Source organism: Hemicordylus capensis, chromosome 1 (genome assembly GCF_027244095.1).
Source record: "Hemicordylus capensis ecotype Gifberg chromosome 1, rHemCap1.1.pri, whole genome shotgun sequence".
NCBI classification, from domain to species: domain Eukaryota; kingdom Metazoa; phylum Chordata; class Lepidosauria; order Squamata; family Cordylidae; genus Hemicordylus; species Hemicordylus capensis.
The window spans coordinates 288,407,010-288,425,383 of record NC_069657.1 but is presented as its reverse complement, the minus strand read 5'-3'; the positions used below and the strand labels follow the sequence as shown (position 1 = coordinate 288,425,383).

General features: G+C 40.7%; 1 long non-coding RNA gene across 1 annotated transcript in view; it reads right to left on the bottom strand.

Annotated features, from left to right (window-relative positions):
* Window positions 1-6,171: 6,171 nt before the first annotated feature.
* LOC128340651 (uncharacterized) overlaps window positions 6,172-18,374 on the bottom strand; it is a 54,985-nt gene continuing 42,782 nt past the window's right edge. Inside the window, exon 3 of the long non-coding RNA XR_008313859.1 lies at window positions 6,172-8,398. This is a non-coding gene — a long non-coding RNA (uncharacterized LOC128340651). The remainder of the gene's footprint in view (window positions 8,399-18,374) is intronic.

The following is an 18,374-nucleotide window of genomic DNA, read 5'->3' as shown; positions in this document are numbered from 1 at the left end:
ATGCTCCTGAGGCCACCATTAGTGTGGACCTGCTTTTAATTTCATTGATTTGTCCCAAGAATGAACACGGATGCAAAGCACTGAGAACAAAACTATGAAGTTAAAGGCGGGTTCATACTGTGCACATTAAAAGTTGCATTAACAGCTGCTCACTGGAGTGGGCATAAGGGTCTTTATTGCTTCTGTGAAATTCCAAATTGATCTCCACATGATTTTTGTTGTTGTTACATATGGATGTCTTATTCAAGATGGAGCAGGAGTCACTCATGACCACTTATATATAGCAATGGAAGTGGCCTTAAAACATCCACCTCATATACTGGGCATTTTGCCCTAGTGCATTCCATTGTAGACTTCTATGGTTAGCCAAAGAAAGTACTTGTTTAGTTATCTCCATCTTTATGTACACAGCACAGTCAGGTTCTAGAACCTATATGAAGTCACTGGATCTAGCCAATAGGGAATACATTAAAGGAGTGATCCATATAATTGCTTTTCAAGCAACACAGAATTGCTTTTCTTAATGATTTAGCAATTAGCATTGGCATAGTCTGATTTGCAAGCAGAGTAAATTTTACACAATAATCAATTCTGCATCATATCTTTCCCCCTTCCCTTTCCCAGTTTTCCCACTCCAAGGCTACAAATACCAACTCCTCTGTCATAATACCAACAAATATCTGATGCATTTCCTATTTAATGTAATTTTCATGCAGCAGTAGAGGTTCATGGGGTTTGGAATGTGTGTTTACAGAAAGTGACAGATCATTAATCCAAGCTTCTCTCTAGGCATGACCTCAGTTCCAGGCACAATGACAGTAATTTCTCAAGACTTCTGACTTCTCATCAGGATGTCCCTTCTGCTTGTACAGTTGGTTGCACCTAATAAACTACATGGTAATAACCCATCTATGCTAACTTTGTCCTCTAAATGGATGCATAATCCAAAAATGACAATTTTTGGGAACAGAAATCAATAAATGGTGTTTACATGAGACACTGCTGCATTCTCTTGTTTAAATGAAGGAGTTCTAGCTAGTTGCTTTTGTTCACAGCGCAATGTTTCATTCTTTCCTGAGAGCTGTTACAGTTGCTGAGATTATAATAGAAAATATTCATAAGAGCACACTGAGTAATATATTGTACTGTGAATCTTTGAACAATTAGTGAAAGAAAACAAGGCAATATGCTGGTTTCTCATTGTTCATATTCTCTTTCCTGATATTTAATAGCTTGCTCAGTGTCCAGCCATGCTGGGGAATGTGGGCAAGCTGACAGAAATGATGTAGACAAGGAATGATGTGGGCAAACTGACAGAAGCGGAATCTAGAAGCGGGGAAAAATATATGCATGGGAGTAGCGACTATTGAGCAAGGGGGGACAATTGTCCCAAGGGTCTGGGGAGCCCCCAAGACTTGCCCTTGGCCAGGGTGGCCCCTTGTCCCCTCCTGCACCCAGCCAATGAGCAAAGCTCTTGCTGTCTGGGAATGTGAGGCACACCCCTCTGGTCTCCAGTCAGCATTTCATGCTGGCTGGGGGGGAAATAGAATCCACCCCACAAATTGGCTTTTCCCTAGAAAGGAGCTCCCTTTCATCAATTCCACCAACCACTGACAAGGGAAGTGAAACTCTCCCAGGGCTGTCACAGGAACAACCAGGGGGCAGAGGAACACCCAGGAGCTGGGGTAGCCGCCGGTAGGACTTTGTTCCCCAGCCCCTGCCATGCTCCCTATGCCCCTGACCATATGTAATGATCTTTTGGCAGATTCTAAGACTTGGGGAGGAAAGAACCATCAGTCATGGATGTTGTTCAGCCATCACTAGCATAGCAATGGTTGCAATGTTGGACGAGGACCGGGAAGACCCAAATTCGAATCCCAAATCAACCATGAAACTCACTGGGTGACTCTGGGCCAGTCATGTATCTCTCAGCCTAACCTACCTCACAGGGTTGTTGTGAGGATAAGCATAACCATGTACACCACTCTGAGCTCCTCAGAAAAGTGGGATATAAATGTAAAACATAAATAAAATACAATTGCAACCTTGGAGTGCTTCTGGATTCAGCCAAATTCTATATGGAATGGGTTGAGGATATGCTTGGCCTGCAGAAAAGAAATCTAAGGGGAGATACGATACCTATCTTCAAATACCTGAAGGACTGTTGCATAGAAGAAGAAGCAGACTTGTTCTCTGTTGCTCTGAGGGCAGGACTAGAACCAATAGTTGAAATTAGAAGGAAGCATATTCAGACATTAGGAATTCTTCTAAGAGGAACAATCTGCCTTGCACAATGGCGGTCTCTCCTTCTCTAGAAGTTTTCCAATGGAAAATAGATGGCCAATGGTCAGGAAGGCAGTACTGCCTCCCGTACTGAGCAGGGGCTGGCCTGGAAGACCTCCAAGACACTTCCATCTCTAAAATTCTATTATTCAAGGCTGCACCAGGAATTCTGGGTTATAGTGGTGCCTAGGAAAACTTTCAGTGAGTGTTGGTTAGTAGACATGTATTAGGTGTGGATGGAGTGAAAGTTATTTGTGCCTTTGTAGCTTCAAGATGAGGTTGCTCCAGTGTGGCCGCACTGAACAAGTTCCTGGATGGTCTTGAGGTTGGATATGGATTTGAGGGTAGCTTTTCTGGGAAGAGATACCCCAATGTTCACAGTAGCATATGGAGACACATACTTGCTAGCCCTGATATACTGTCATACATACATTTATTTATTTATTTATTTATTTATTTATTTATTTATTTATCGTATTTCTATACTGCCTGATATAAAATTCTCCAAGCAGTGTACAGTTAAAACATAATATAAAACCTAAGACCTTGTATGTTAACTCATTTTGTTGGATTCTCAGAGATGTAACCTTTCTGTTTCTATATATAACACTAATAAAAGCATCTAAAAAAAAACCCCATAATATAAAACAGTTGGTTGGTAGATATCTATTAGGTGTGGATGGACTGAAAGTTTTTTGCACCTGACTCCCAATGCACCAAGCTTGTCACATGGTGCAGCAGGGTTTCCTGGAGCCTGGGACTTATTCTCCCAGCCTACACTGATCTGCGCTGCCAGCAGCAGTGCAGATTGTGTGGGTGCGCAGCAGCATGCTGAAGAAATCAGAGACTGTCATCTGGGCGGAAGTTAGGTTCCACACTACCTTCATCCCACCCTCCCCCGCCCTCCACTCAGTTGAGTGAATACCCTTAGTGTCTCTCTTATCCTCACAACTGTTGGAACTAGGACCCTAGCAGCATATTCTCTAAACTGCAGTCTCTCATAGTGACCACTAGGGGGTTGGGGGTCATGGATGAAAAGTGCTGGATTCCTCCCCTCTTTGTTCTCACAGAGTGTTTAGTCTCCATTTTGTCTCTCCCAGAGATGGCTGTTAGTTTCAGTCTCTTTCTCTCTTCAGCCGTGAGCAGCAGCTAAAATAAGCTGCAGGCTCTTTCTATTTGTTTTTAACTTATAAATAAAACCTTGTTGTTCTTCAGATTTAAAGAACTGTCTCCAGACCTCCTGCTTAGCTGAGCTCACTCTACTGGTTTTGCTCGGCTAATGGGAGTTGAACTGCCATCCTTCTCCTACAACAACCACCTTGTGAGGCCCCAAAGGCTGAAAGACAGTGACTGGCTTAAGGTGAGTGAAGAAGCTTTTTGACCAAGGGATTGCAACTGGAATCTCCTTCATCTAAGGCCAACACACTAACCACTACACCATTCTGGGTTCATCCATGGGGGAAGTGGATGGAAAGCAGGAATTACTCTCTGCAATGTTCCAAATTGATCTTACATCCACACATAAATTTTTATGTAACTGGAAGCCAGACAGAAATTATTGTTTTTGAAGCCTTCCATCCCAGCTTAGTGCCAGTCATTCTGTTGGCATCCATCATTTCCTTCATGTTTTGCTGTGATTTTTAAACAGCCATTTTTTCAAACGCCACCCACTTTATTTTGGGAATGGGTGAGTAGGAGGTGTTTCACATTATATTCCTTAGAAGAATGTTCATGATATTAGCTGAGTCCCATTCATGTTCTGTCATTTCAGCACATTTTAATGACCTATGTATTTGTTTGAGAGAAGTGGGTGGGTGGGTGGTGAGATTGGAGGCTTAATAGGTTAGTTTGCTTTGTCTCGCTTTATGCTGCAGCTTTTTATAATTTTTCTGCTTCACTTTGCTTTCTGGTCTTTTGTTGAATCTTGGCAGTCCAATCCACGAATTAAGCATACGTTACTTAAGCTAATTTTCTTCCATACAAAATAGACATTATAGATTTCTGTGTCACGATGAAGATACAACAACAGTCCAAGTTCAGGGGATATGCAGCACTGTTCTGCTAAAATCCCACAGATGTGACTGTTTCAGGGCCCAATCCTAATCCATTCTTTAGAAATAACATATTAGGAGATTTTATACACAGTTATGTGGCATATATAAATACCGTAAGTTTGACATATGTTGTCCTAGAGATGCCAATCCTATATTCTTACTCACCAAAGGCAGCTTTGATATTTCTAGATGGTTGACATCCAGATTAACTGCACTAGTGCAAACAGGTTGCAGTAGTGCAAGAATGTTGCACTAGCTAGTTCAGCTAAGTCAGAAGCTTGCGTTCTAGATTACTGTTGCAGCAGCACAACAGGATGCACTTGTGCAAACTGTGCTGCACCTCCTGCAGCGAATCCTCTTCCTCAGTCCTGTCAATCTATCTAGCTAAGCCCGCTCTCCCCACACTGGCCCTCCTGGCACTTCACACCAATCACGTGAAGCACCTCATATACATGCTGCTAACCCTGATATACTGTCATACATATATGCAATGAGCAAACCCTTCCACCTGACAGTTTCTGCTACTCTGTCTCAGTTCCAGTTGTGTAACTCAATGTGGTTACCCAATGGGAAGAAAAAGGCACTTTGAGGCTGAGCCAAATGTTAGCAACAAGTTTCTAAGCTTTGTCTCAAAGAATTCCCTCTGAGGTTCCCAGTTAGGGTTTAGGTGCTAAATAATATTGGTCCTTCATTAGGGTCCAGGAGCATGGTCTAAGAGTGCACGATACAGCCATCTTGCTGAAGCCAAGGAAGTCTGGTGTAGTCAGTGGCTGGATGGGAAACTCATATATGTCACTTTTCAGGATGGGGCCGTAGCTCAGTGGTAGATGGTCCCTTGCATGCGGATGGTGCCAGATTCAATCCCTGGCATCTCCAAACAGGGCTGGGAAAGACTCCTGCCTGAAATCTTGGAAATGCCGCTGCTAGTCAGTGTTGGCAGTACTGAGCTAGAACGACTAATGGTTTGACAGAGACAGCTTCCTACATTCCTACCACAAAGTAATGAGAAGATCTGCTAGACACAGATTCCAATAACTGGTGGCATTTATATTTCCAAGCAGCCATTGTTTATTCCCTGGCTGCAACCTGAGATCTATTTGTACCAGGTACAGTCAAATCTAATTAAGCTTACAAAGCACCTCTTTTATTCCATCTCAACAGAACTGTTAGGACCGCAGACAGAGGCTTTCTCACCTTTCTCTCCTCCTACTTTGTTTTGCTTTGCTTTGCTTGTTTTTGCTTAACATAGCCTGAAGAGGAATGCTGGAGAACTCTAAAGCTCACTCCTAATAAAGATATTATGGTAATGTTCCTACTAAAGGTATTATGGTAATAGTGATTTAGGGGGCCGGGGTGGGGTGGGGGTGGCAGCAGCAGTTTCCTATGAACAGTCCTGCAAGCTACCTGAAATATTGTTCAATATCAGTTCTGGTACTGGTTCTGCATTTGGCATGCTTTTCATACTTCTGATTTGAACCCTGTCCTCGTAAGTATGGATCTCTTTAGATGTAAGATAAGAATAATTTTTATTATTCTAAATGTTCCATGATCATGATTGTGATGGTTCCTGTATCCACTGCCACCATTTTTCTTCAATAGTCCTCCCTTATAATAGTGATTACGATAGTGGGAAGATGCTTTAGGCATGGGGCGTTACTCCAATAGAGAAAGTCCAAATGTTTTAAAAAATAAAGAGGATTTATTGTTTCACAAAGAAAAACAAACAAACAAAATGGTCCTTTCCAAGAAATACACAGTTCAAAGCACAATTAGTTCCAATTTTCTTTCTGTCAGCCTCTTCCTTGGTAAAGGTAAAGTGTGCCATCAAGTTGATTTCAACTCCTGGTGCCCACAGAGCCCTGTGGTTGTCTTTGGTAGAATACAGGAGGGGTTTACCATTGCCTCCTCCTGTGCAGTATGAGATGATGCCTTTCAGCATCTTCCTATATCACAGCTGCCCGATATAGCAGCAGTGGGGATTCAAACTGGCAACCTTCTGCTTGTTAGTCAAGCATTTCTCTACAGCACACACTCTAGAACTCTTTCTGTCAGTCCAAGTACCTGGCAGCAGCTACTATGCTTACACACACTAACTGCCCCCCCGACCAAGCAACATATAAACTCATGAACAGTTCTTTACAATGCTGTTGTTGCTAGCCCTTCTAATTTAGAAAATTAAGCTGAATGGAGGAAAGGAGGATAGAAATTACTAAGTGTAAAAATCATAAACTATTACTGAACCATGCTTCGGTAGGTTGAGGGAGCATTAGGAATATCATCATACCACCTTGCTCATCACCTCTATGTCATCACCTCTGTTGTACATTTTGCTGCATTTTGGCAACGTCTCTCTCGTTTTGAAAGTACATAGTCACCTTCTTGAGGCTGACAAAACTCTACTTGTACAGTGATTGTCAAAGGGCGGTTTTCATTATTCACAAAGAAAAATAGTCTGTATGTAGGAAGTGATTTCCCCACCCCTTTTTTGTGTGCACATAAAGACCACATACCACAACTAATTCTTTTCTTGCAATAAAAATCTCATAGTGCATTTGAGTTTGAAAGTAATTAAAGAATCCCCTATTCTGATTCAATTCAATTTTAATGATTTTTTTTTTGAAAGGGCTCTGGTGATTAAAAATGAACATTTTGTTTAAATATTCAACATTGGCATTTTAAGACTCTGAAAAGAGTCTTAAAATTGAAAGGGCAGGAATTAGCCTGTATTATTGTTTTATACATTGTATTCACCTGTGTTATTGTCAGAAATCGTTAAGTCTCAAGCAAGAATGATGTCGCCAAAAACTGACTCGGATATGCCAGTTGTAATTATATCTGTTGTCAAGAAAAGATCTCATTTCTGAATGATAAATCTACTTCTTTCAGTGTTCAGAGTTTTCAGTTCATTTTTTTGCCCTTTGTAACTACTAAAGCCCACTCTGTATTGAGGAATCCACTTCCTGTCTTATCAGGTAGGAAACCAAAGTGCTAATTTGTGACTCCAGTTAGTGATATTCCAGCTCATTTCCCATCTTTATGGCAAATGATAAAGAAGTGCCAGATTTACTAATGGAAAATGGTACTGAATGAAGATAAAAGTGGGCTCATTCTGGGTGAAATAAAGTAGTCCATTCTGTGTAGATGATGCATTAGATTTCATTCATCCAGAAATGAAAAGGAGTGGTAGAGTTCAACAGAATAAAGCAACAGAGGTGGTAGCTTGAGAGCAGCATGAGAAATAACATAAATTATAGGGCAATTTTAATACATCTCTAATGCTGCCAGATGAGCTGTCATAAGCCTGGAAAAAATGCATGCTTGCCAAAAAGGTTATTATTATATCTGCCTTTGAAATCTGTCTAAAATATATCACCATGCATGATAGTCCTAGGCAATGCACAGAGGAAACAGAATTTGGTATGGGTGGCTAAATTCCCTTTAAAGTAAAGCCATATGTGACACTCTTAAATTATAAACAGCAAAAATCACAGAATGATTTCAGTGACAGACCTGGCTACTATTATCCTTGCAGGATAACCTACCATTGAGACTACTGCAACACACGCTACATGGGTCTATCTTTGAAGATGTCCCCAGAAAGGCAGCTGGTATCAGAACTGTACAATTTCTCTCCTTCTGAGTGGTAGAGATTATATTACACTAATTTTAACTCAGTTGCCAAGAGGTTTCCAAGCTCCATGCCCCATTTAAAATGTGCTTGCCTTTCAACGACTCTACTAGTTTTGAAGACAACTCAGAAACTTTCATTAGTACCAAATGCAGCAGCAAGGTTACTAACTGCGACTGGGCACATATAATATATTTCACTGGTTTTTAAACAGCTGTACTAGCTCCCGGTCCATTTCTGGGCTGCTTTCAAAAGTGCAGGTTCTGACCTTTAAATCTAAACCTGGCTTGGGACCAGGATACCCCAGTGGCTACATACTTCCACACAAACCTACCTGGGTAGTAAGATCCTCATCAGAGAACTTCTTCAAATCACCATCAGCCAATTGCAAAAAGCAACTTTACTGGAAACAGCTTATATTTTGCGATGATATCTATAATAATAACAACAAAATTGATAATAAAATTCAGCCATCCCAGATCCTTGGGAAGGACCCGATGTCTGGATAAACCAAACCAGTCAATAACACCTGTCTGACTGTGTAAACAAGAAATAATAATAAATAATGATAATCAATGTATATGTCATGATGTAGGAATGAGTGGAGGTTTACCCAGCTGTATGTCCTCAATCTCTGGCATCCAGAAAGCATACAAGAGAATAGGGCTACATTCACACATAACACAAAACCCTTCACCTCTGGTTTCCAAAATTGTATGTCTGAATGCAGGCAACCACAGTTTTGTAAAGAAATGGACCCGCAGTTTCCTTCACCAAACTGTAAAGTATACCTTCAATTTGCACAAGATTTTGCTGTCTCCAACTCCAGTTCTCCCCCTCTTCAACTGGAGTTGAGGGAGGAAATTCCTCCCTCACTCCAGCAGCTATTGGCTGTAAAGGCTGTCCTTCATGAAAGAAGGAAGCCCACACAGCCAGTTCCCTGTCCTCTCTGCAGTCAGTGAGACTGCAGAGAGGAAGCTCTCAGCAGATGGGAGAATGTGGGAGGGGAAGCATGGAGTCTGAAGGTGGCCCTTATGTGGAGTCTCCACAGTATGCCCTGGAGGCACACAAAGTGTCTGTGGAGGAAGATGAGAAGGGGATTGGGCACAGGTAGGAATCAGGAGTTGCTGTGGGGTGGTGGTGGTGGAAGCAGAACATATAAAGCAGACGGGACCCAAGGATAAGAGCAGCTGGAGACTGAGGTACTGGAGCTAAGACAAAAAACCAAAACAAATCACCTGCTTGATGAGGAGGAAGAGGGTGGAGTAAATGCCCTCCCCTCTGAGGCCCCTTTTGGGTTCAGAATAGGAGCAGGACATGAGAAATCGTCACCCCAGCAACTCAGAGAGGCGCTTCACAAGATTGGTGTTAAGCGCTGGAGGGAGTTCTGCGAGGAGAATGGGCTTAGGCCGCTCTCCCTGCAGACGATCAACAGGCAGCCCTGGGTGGCCGAATCGGCCACCCACATGACTGTCGGCTCCGTCACAGAGCCAGCGGGGGCCACAGGCATCAGGGGCTGCGTGGGCCACAGAAGTTCCAGGATCCCCCACGTGAGCATGCCACGGCAACACACAAGCAAAAAGATGAGGTTAACGGAGCACTCGCTCCATTAACCTCGTCTTAGAGGAGGGGTAATTAGGCGAGCTAGCCACCTTGGGAGTACCAGGCTCACCTGCGAGCCCGGTGGTTCCCACGGTCTCTAGAAAGCGGGCTAAGCTCCCTTAGCCCGCTTTCCAGTGACCGTGAGAGCAGCTTCATAGTTTTGTGGTTTTTTTGCTTTAAATTTTTATTGATTTTAACATTATCTTGAAAATCTCATTACATCCAATTAAACAAAAATTGACTTCCAGCTCACCAATCAGCGCGAATCACTAACTATACAATTAACCCTTGCTATAATAATTCAAAACATATATCCTATATCTTACCAAACTTGATTTTAGTCTACTCAACTTGCTAATATTAATAAATTTCAAACCCTGTTGAAAAATCAATATTAGGAAAATAGTTCTTTAGGTACAGTAAGAATGATTTCCAATCTTCTTTAAAAGCTTCCAAATTTTGATCTCTTATCAGTACTGTACGTTTTGCCATCTCCGCATATTCCAAAATTTTTATCAACCAATCTTCTTTTGAGGGCAGTTCATTGTCCTGCCATTTCTGTGCATATACTATTCTGGCCGCCGTGGTTGCATACATAAAGAATGTCAAATTGCTTGTGGAAAACTCTCCTTGTGTTATTCCCAACAGGAAGGATTCTGGGCTCTTAGGAAATGTCATTAAAAAAATTTTTTTTAACTCATTATATAGCCTGTCCCAAAAGGCCTTTGCCTTCCTACAAGACCACCACATATGAAAAAAAGTTCCTTCACAATGTCCACATTTCCAACATTTGTTTGAAACATTTTTATACATTATCGCCAGTTTTTTAGGCGTCAAATACCACCTGTACATCATCTTATAATAATTTTCTTTTAAAGTGTAACTTGCAGTGAACTTTAAATCAGTTTTCCATAATTTTTCCCAAGCTGCCATATCTATATTATGACCCACATCTTGAGCCCATTTTATCATAGTCGTTTTAACCACTTCATCTCTTGTCTCTTCCAAAAGCAACAGCCTATACATCTTAGACACTAATTTTTCATCATTTTCACATAGCTCCTTCTCAAATCTCGACATTTGATCCTCAAATCCAAGTTTGAAATCCTTCTTAAAAACTTCATTTAACTGATGGTACTGAAACCAATTACTAACCAGATTTTGTACTTCAATTAGATTTTTTAACTTACAGCCCTTTTCTTGAAAACAAATCCCTATAGGTACCCCATTGCGGTTGCATATTTATCTCTTTACGTACTAAAGCTGAGAGCAGCTTCATAGTTAGAGGCATACTGCCTCTCAGCTTGGGAGTAGCATATAGCCATTATAACTAATAGTAATGGATAGTTATAGCCATTATAACTAATAGTAATGGATAGTTATAGCCATTATAACTAATAGTAATAGATAGACTTGTTTTCCAATAATTAGCCTAATCCCTTTTCTAAAACCATCTATCTTAGTGGCCATCACCACATCCTGTGGCAGTGAGTTCAATAAATTAATGATATGGTGTGTGAAGAACTACTTCCTTGAATCGCCTGCCAATCAGTCAATCAGATAGTGCTGGGATCTAGTGTCATGGAAGAGGGATAAAATCTTCAATATACACACTTTCTCCACACCAAGCATAATTTCAAAATCTTCATAACGTTTTCCCCGCCTTAGTCTCATTTTTCTAAACTTAAAGAAGTGTTATCCTTTCCTTGTAAGGAAGCTGCTTTTGTCCTCATAATTATGCCTTTCCCTTTCTTCACATTTTTCAGCTCTAAGTATCCTAAGAACACAGTTGCACACCTGTATAAAATAGCATGCATGCATTTGCTCAACAGAGCTTACATTGTTTCTGGGGTAATTCTGTTGTGCATCTGCACACACATTGTTTTAAGTAGTTGTGCAACTGCGCTCCTGGGCAACACTACCAGGGCTGGCTTTTACATATACAGCAGTGCTGGCCAGTCAGTAACACCGGCATTGCCTTGTGCATCATGGAAACCAGTATTCTAAGAGCCTATTCTCACGGACAGCCTAACCCAGGCTAGGGCAGCCCAGCCTAGGTTAGGCTGCTCATGTGGAGCACTGGGGTCACTTCTATGCTATTCTAGGGGCATAGCTAGAAAAGAGGGGGCCTGTGTTCACCTCTCTCCCTGGCAGTCCCTCAGAGTGAGGGAGATAATGAAGAAAATAGGGACGGGTTGAGCTGAGGGGCCCTCTGGAGCTTGGGGGCCTGGGTTCTTTGAACCCATCCACCCAAGTATAGCTACGCCCCTGACTTCTGATCCTGATGCTTCTACCTCACCTAGCCTGACCCAGCATTTTTGGTCATGTGCACAACCTCTAATTGTGGCTGCATCACAGATTTGTGATATTGGCAATTTTCTTTGTAATCTTTTCCCCAAAGATCCCTAACACTAAACTTGCCTCTCTCTCTCTCTTTTTTAAACAGCTGGGTCAACATTTCCATTGAGCTGTCTGCCATGACCACAAGATCTTTTCCCCACCTGTTCAGGCCCCATCAGTATATATTTGAAATTATGGTGGTTTGTATCACATCAGATGTGCAACATCTGTGTACTTTGGAAACATGCTTCAGTAAAAATGAATACTAAAAGTGGATTGAGCTTTGTAAAATAGTGAATTCAATCTTTTAACAATCTGTTGTTGTTTTAAACTTCCTGTGATCATAAAATAGCCAGGCATAGGAGCTAAGGAGGGGAATTTTATTGAACTAAGTTTGCTGACAATTTAAAAACAATAAATTTAATAGAGAGTTGTTGACTGAGCCCAACTTCCGGCAGATTTTAATCTCTGAAGTGTTCCTGGTGGAACAGCTAATTGCATTCTGTCCCTACTCAATTTAATTGCAGGCCAGAACAATACAGTTTCCCTGGTAATATGTTAATGCTCATATAGTTAAGTTCAATATGGTGTTTTGTTGGTCTTCACTTTTTGAATGTTTTGTTGAGAGAAAATGCAGCTCTATTGAGCAAACAATATTTAGCCACGATGTAAAGCAGGACAGCACAGTTTTGGACTTACCAATCCAAATGAAGCTTCCCGGCTTGGCAGGCTCTTGACAGTCCTCTCACTCCACCAATGTAGTCCCAGACAGGCAGCAAAAACAGGAACATTATTTAGCCCTTAGAAGGCTGTCACACCTGATTGGTGGACTATATTCACCTTGGTGGTGGTTAACAAAAGGTGCAGGCCAGTGTTGCCTCTATTTCCCAAACATCTCTGTGTGGAATGAGTTTTGTTCTGAGCAGCAGTGTGTATGCATGTGCCTTCAGAGTGGGGCCGTCCTGATTGGTTTGATTCAATTGATTCAACCTGATTGGTTGATTGATTGATTGATTGATTATGTGCCGTCAAGTCGGTGTCAACTCTTAGCCACCACATAGATAAATTCTCTCCAGGATGATCTGTCTTCATTTTGGCCTTTGAGGTCTCTCAGTGGTGCATTCATTGCTGTCATAATCAATGAATGCTGCTGGTTGTCCTCTTCTTCTCTTTCCTTCAACTTTTCCCAGCATTATGGACTTCTCAAGGTTTGCATAATGTGTCCGAAGTATAATAGTTTGAGCATGGTCATTTGTGCCTCGAGTGAAAATTCTGGATTGATTTGTTCTATGATCAATGGATCATAGAACAATGGATCATAGAACAAATCAATCCAGAATTTTCACTCCAGGTACCAATGACCATGGTGTTTTTTGTTTTCCTGGCTGTCCATGGTATCCTCAAAAGTCTTCTCCAGCACCAAAGTTCAAAAGCGTCAATACTTTTTCTATCTTGTTTCTTCAAAGTCCAGCTTTCGCATCCATAGAGTGTCACAGGGAAACCCATTGTCCGAATGATTCTAATCTTTGTAAGTATAGCCACATCACGGCATGTAAATATCCTTTCCAAAGGCCTTCATTGCAACCCTTCCAAGTGCTCATCTGTGGTGTGTTTCCTGACTGTTGGATCCTTTACTGTTGATGGTTGATCCTAAAAGGCAGAAGCTATCCACCACTTCAGTGTCTTTATTATAACTTCTGAGGCTGGTTGCTGTACTGTTGTCATTAGTTTAGTCTTCTTTACATTTAGTCATAGTCCCATTTTTTCACTGTGCTCCTTGACTTTCATTACTAGAGCCTGCAGATCATCCACATTCTCAGCTATCAGAGTGGTGTCACCAGTGTAGTATAGGTTATTGATGTTTCTTCCTCCAACTTTAAAATCACGCTAATCTTCTTCCAACCCAGCTTCTCTCAGTATATGTTCAGCATATAAATTAAGGAGAAAGTATATAGCCTTGTCTTACTCCTTTGCTGATCTGGAATCAGTCTGTTTCATCATGTTCTGCCTGGACTGTGGCTTCCTGTCCTGTGTATAGGTTTCTCATGAAAACAGTGGGATATTCTGGGACGCCCATTTTCATAAGGATATTCCACAAATTGACATGGTCAATGCAATTGAAGGCTTTTCTGTAGTCACTAAAGCATATATTGACTTTTCGGTATTCTTCGGCTTTCTTAATTATCCAGCGTTCACCAGCAATGATGTCTCTTGTTCCTCGGCCTTTACTGAAACGAGCTTGAATATCCAGCATTTCCTTTTCCACGTATAGCTCTAATCTGTATTGGATGATCCTGAATATTATTTTGTTAGCATGTGAAATTAAGGATATTGTGTGATGGTTTGCACAATATGTTAGGTCTCCTTTCTTTGGTATGGGTATGTAGATTGACCTCTTCCAATCTTTTGGCCACTGTGTCATTCTCCAGTTTTGCTGGCATAGTTTGGTTAGTGACTTGACTGATTCTTCTTCTGTTGCCTGCCATATTTCTGTAACTATTCCCTCAATTCCTGTAGCCTTCTGACTTGGTAAAGACCGAAGTGCTGATCTAACTTCATCTTCCCGTACTAGAGGTTCCTGCAAGTAGGGAATATCTTCTAGAGTATCTTGGATGTTGATGTCCCTGCTGTACAGATTTCAGTATATCCCTTCCATATCTGTTTGATCTTCTCTGAATCAGTTACTATCTGTCCTTTGGCGTCCCTTAACATACCAATTCAAGGTTGGAACCTCCTTATGAGTTCAGAGATCTTTTGGAAAAACTTTCCTTTTTCCCCCGTGCCTATTTCCATCCTCAAGGTCTTTACAGATGTCGTTGTAGTACTGCTCCTTGTCTCTTCTAACAGCTTTCTGAAATTCCCTATTAAGTTCCTTCCTGAGGTCTTTATCTTTCTTGCCTTTGGCTTCTCTCCTCTTCTCGGCAATTTCCACCACCTGTTCTGACATCCATTTTTCTTTCTTCTGGTTCTTGGTCTTTGGCAGTCTCTTTTCAAATTCATCCGTAACAACTTATTTGATACCATTCCATAGTTCCTCTGATTCCCTATCAATGAGATTCAGAACTTCAAAGCGGTTCCTGATGTTCTCCTTGAAAATTGTGGGTTCATTCTCAAGATCATATCATGGAAACTGGATAATTTTGTTTTCCCTTTTTAGCTTGTCTTGGAACTTGCACACGAGCAGTTCATGATCTGTTCCACAATTATCCCCAGGCCACATCTTTGCTGTTACAACTGAGCTCTCCCACCTCCTTGCACAAATAAAGTAATCAATTTGATTTCTATGTACTCCATCTGGTGATGTCCATGTGTATAGGTGCTGCTTTGGTTGTTTGAAGAATGTGTTAGCAATGAAGAGATCATTGGCTTGGCAGAAACTAATAAGTCACTCTCCTGCTTTGTTTCTGTTTCCTAGGCCATACAGTCCGACTGTGTTTTCTCCTTACCATTTCCTACATTGGCTTTCCAGTCTCCAACCACCAGCAGCACATCTTGCTTGCATGTTCTGTCAATTTCAGAATGAACTTGAGCATAAAACTCATCACTTCATCTTCTTCTGCATCAGTCGTTGGGGCATAGACTTGGAAAATGTCATGTTTAAAGGGCTGCCCATGAAATCAACCTGAGCAGGATCTAAAATTAACTGAGTGGACATTTTAAAAAACTTGTGACTGAGCACACATGCACATTCCTTAGAAGGAACACTGGTGCAGGCATGATCTAGACATTCCATTTCAAAAATACTAAGAAATAATGTGACATCTTTTGACATAAAAATACTATAGGTTATTGATTTAGCAAATATTATGATGTAGCAACTATCAATTAGCAAATTCAATTGACCAGCAGAAGCAATGAGAGTTGTTCCATAGCCCCCAGATTATCAGCTATGTTTTACATTACATTTTCCAAGCATTTATTGGTAAAGAGAAGACAGAGCTTAGTGGTTGAGCACCTGCTTTGCATACAGTAGGTTTCTGGTTTAGTCCCTGGCATCTCCCTGCAGGGCTGGAAAATACCGCTGTCTGATCCCACAGAACCACTGTCATTCAATGAAGACATTTCCAGACATTTTCCCACCACCATCAATATGAAAACAAATTATGACAAGATTTTCTGGGGGATCTAGATGATGCCATACTATTGTCATATTATTTCTTAGTGTCATCTGTTGGCCATTTGCTGACAGTCTGAAAAATCCGTTGAAAACCCATGTTTTTTAAATAGTACGTTAAAGTAGTATTTAAAGGGGATTGGTTTTCAATGGGTTTTTCATGGATTGTCAGCAAATAGCCAGCAGATGGCACTAAGAAATAGCACAACATCCATTGACATCATCTGGATCCCCTGGAAAATCTCTTGTTACAATTTGTGGCCATGTTAAAATCAATTGCTGACTGGAAATGCCCAGCTAGACGAACCAATAGTCTGGCAGCTTCATATTTTTATTACCAGAATGCTGTCCCATTTACAAAAAGTCATGGGTATTTTACCATGCCTCACAATTAGGGTAGTATAGGAATTCTGTATGTAAATTGGTTTTTGCATAATACAATGCAAGAAACCATCAGAAAACCATCCCACATTTGTTCAAAGTGAGACAGATTTCGAGTTCATTATCATGGGCTAATTGTAATGCAGGTAGGTAAGTGCTTATATTTCCTAAATATAAGAAACAGTCAGAAGACTGATAAAATAAAGAGAAACAGCTGTTCAGTGAATACAAGTGTATTGCTGACATTCTGGGGATACCTACACTAAGCAAGTATCAAATCACCAGCTGGCTCAGTTGTAATAGAAAATTGACATTCCTCTTCCATGAAGACCTCAGTACAAATGCTGGTGGTAGGCCCTGCATTTCAATATGTCAGACTTTGACTGCACATAATGCCATGATCAAGGAGTCCACACAGCAGTAGCATATCCACTCCAATCCCCAAAGGCCTATTTAGATGGATCAGTATATCAGTCTGTGCAGCATTTTTGAGAAATGAGCTCTTTGCATTCGTGTTGCAGCAGCATGCTTTCACGACAGTCCATAATATCATTGCTTATATATCAGCCTCGTTCAGACATTTTCTGTGAGATATGGAAACCACTTCTACATGGGCTAATCCCACACCAGTCAGTAAAATATAACTGGAATGTAGCTACTGTAAGAGTCCATAAAGCTGAGAAAAATTGAAGGAAAGAGAAGAGGATGACCAGCAGCAAGGTGGATGGACTTGATTACGACAGCAATGAATGTACCACTGAGAGACCTTAAAGGTCAAGCTGAAGACAGATCATCCAGGAGATAATCTATCTATGTGGTCGCTAAGAGTCAACACCGACTTGACGGCACTTCATCAATCAATCAAACTACTGTAAGAAGTGTATTGCCAACTAAAATTCTGTACTATAATCAATATAATATATTTCTGTAATATAATCAATATAATCACCTCCCATTCGACAAACATTGCTCTCCCAAGCGATATTCCTGGTAAATACACCGAAACAAAAGTCTGATGTTTCTACATGATGAATTAGCAGTCAATATATAAAAATTTAAATTAAAATACATACAAGATGCAAAACAAACATAAAAACTGTTTTCAGTCAGCGAGAAAGGGGAAAAAAATAACCTTCCAAGCAAAGCAAACCTGTTTCAGGTTTTTGACAAAATCCAGAGCAAAATCCAAAGGCCTTTTCTTGCATACATTTCACATTAAATTAGAAAAAGGAGGTGTAATTCAAAGTGTTATTTGGATGAAGTGTATACTCATCTCATAGCATCATGCTACAATCATCTGGATGGCATTAAGAAAGTATTCAGAAAGGAACCATTAATTAACCTAATAAATGACCAAGTTGATGAATTAATTAGTTCCCCTAATGCTTCAATAGAGTTAATAGGGAATTATTAAACAGTTTCTTGATTGAAAGCTAATGTGCCAGTAATGAGTAACATACGTATCTGAGAATACTATTAAGCTCAGACAGTGTAATGACAGGGAATCCATCAAACCATATGTAGAAATAAATTCCCTTCAATATGCACTTCATATAAATACAGACATTTTCTTCTTCAGTTGTGAGGGATTTGCAAAGGAGAGGCTGGCAAAGATATATATAGGCAAAGCAATCTAACAAAGCAGCCATAAACCTAGCATTGTACTGCTCATGTCATTCACAGAAAATAAAGGAAAGAAGGCAAGGAGAAGTGGTACAGAAATACTTACAGAAATATTCAATGTGTAATTAATTATTCTGGTTACTCTGGTTATTATATAGAATGATATTTCTTCAAGCTCTCTCTTAACATATTATTTCCCAAAGTTTTCCTGTCTCCCTTACACATTTTAATAAAACTAGTACGAGACACATTTTCAGAATTAATCAAACAGCTGCACATGTTTCCCCATAGGTTTGACTGTTATACAGCCTTATTCTTCACTATTATGCTGAAGCAGCAGCTTGGAATC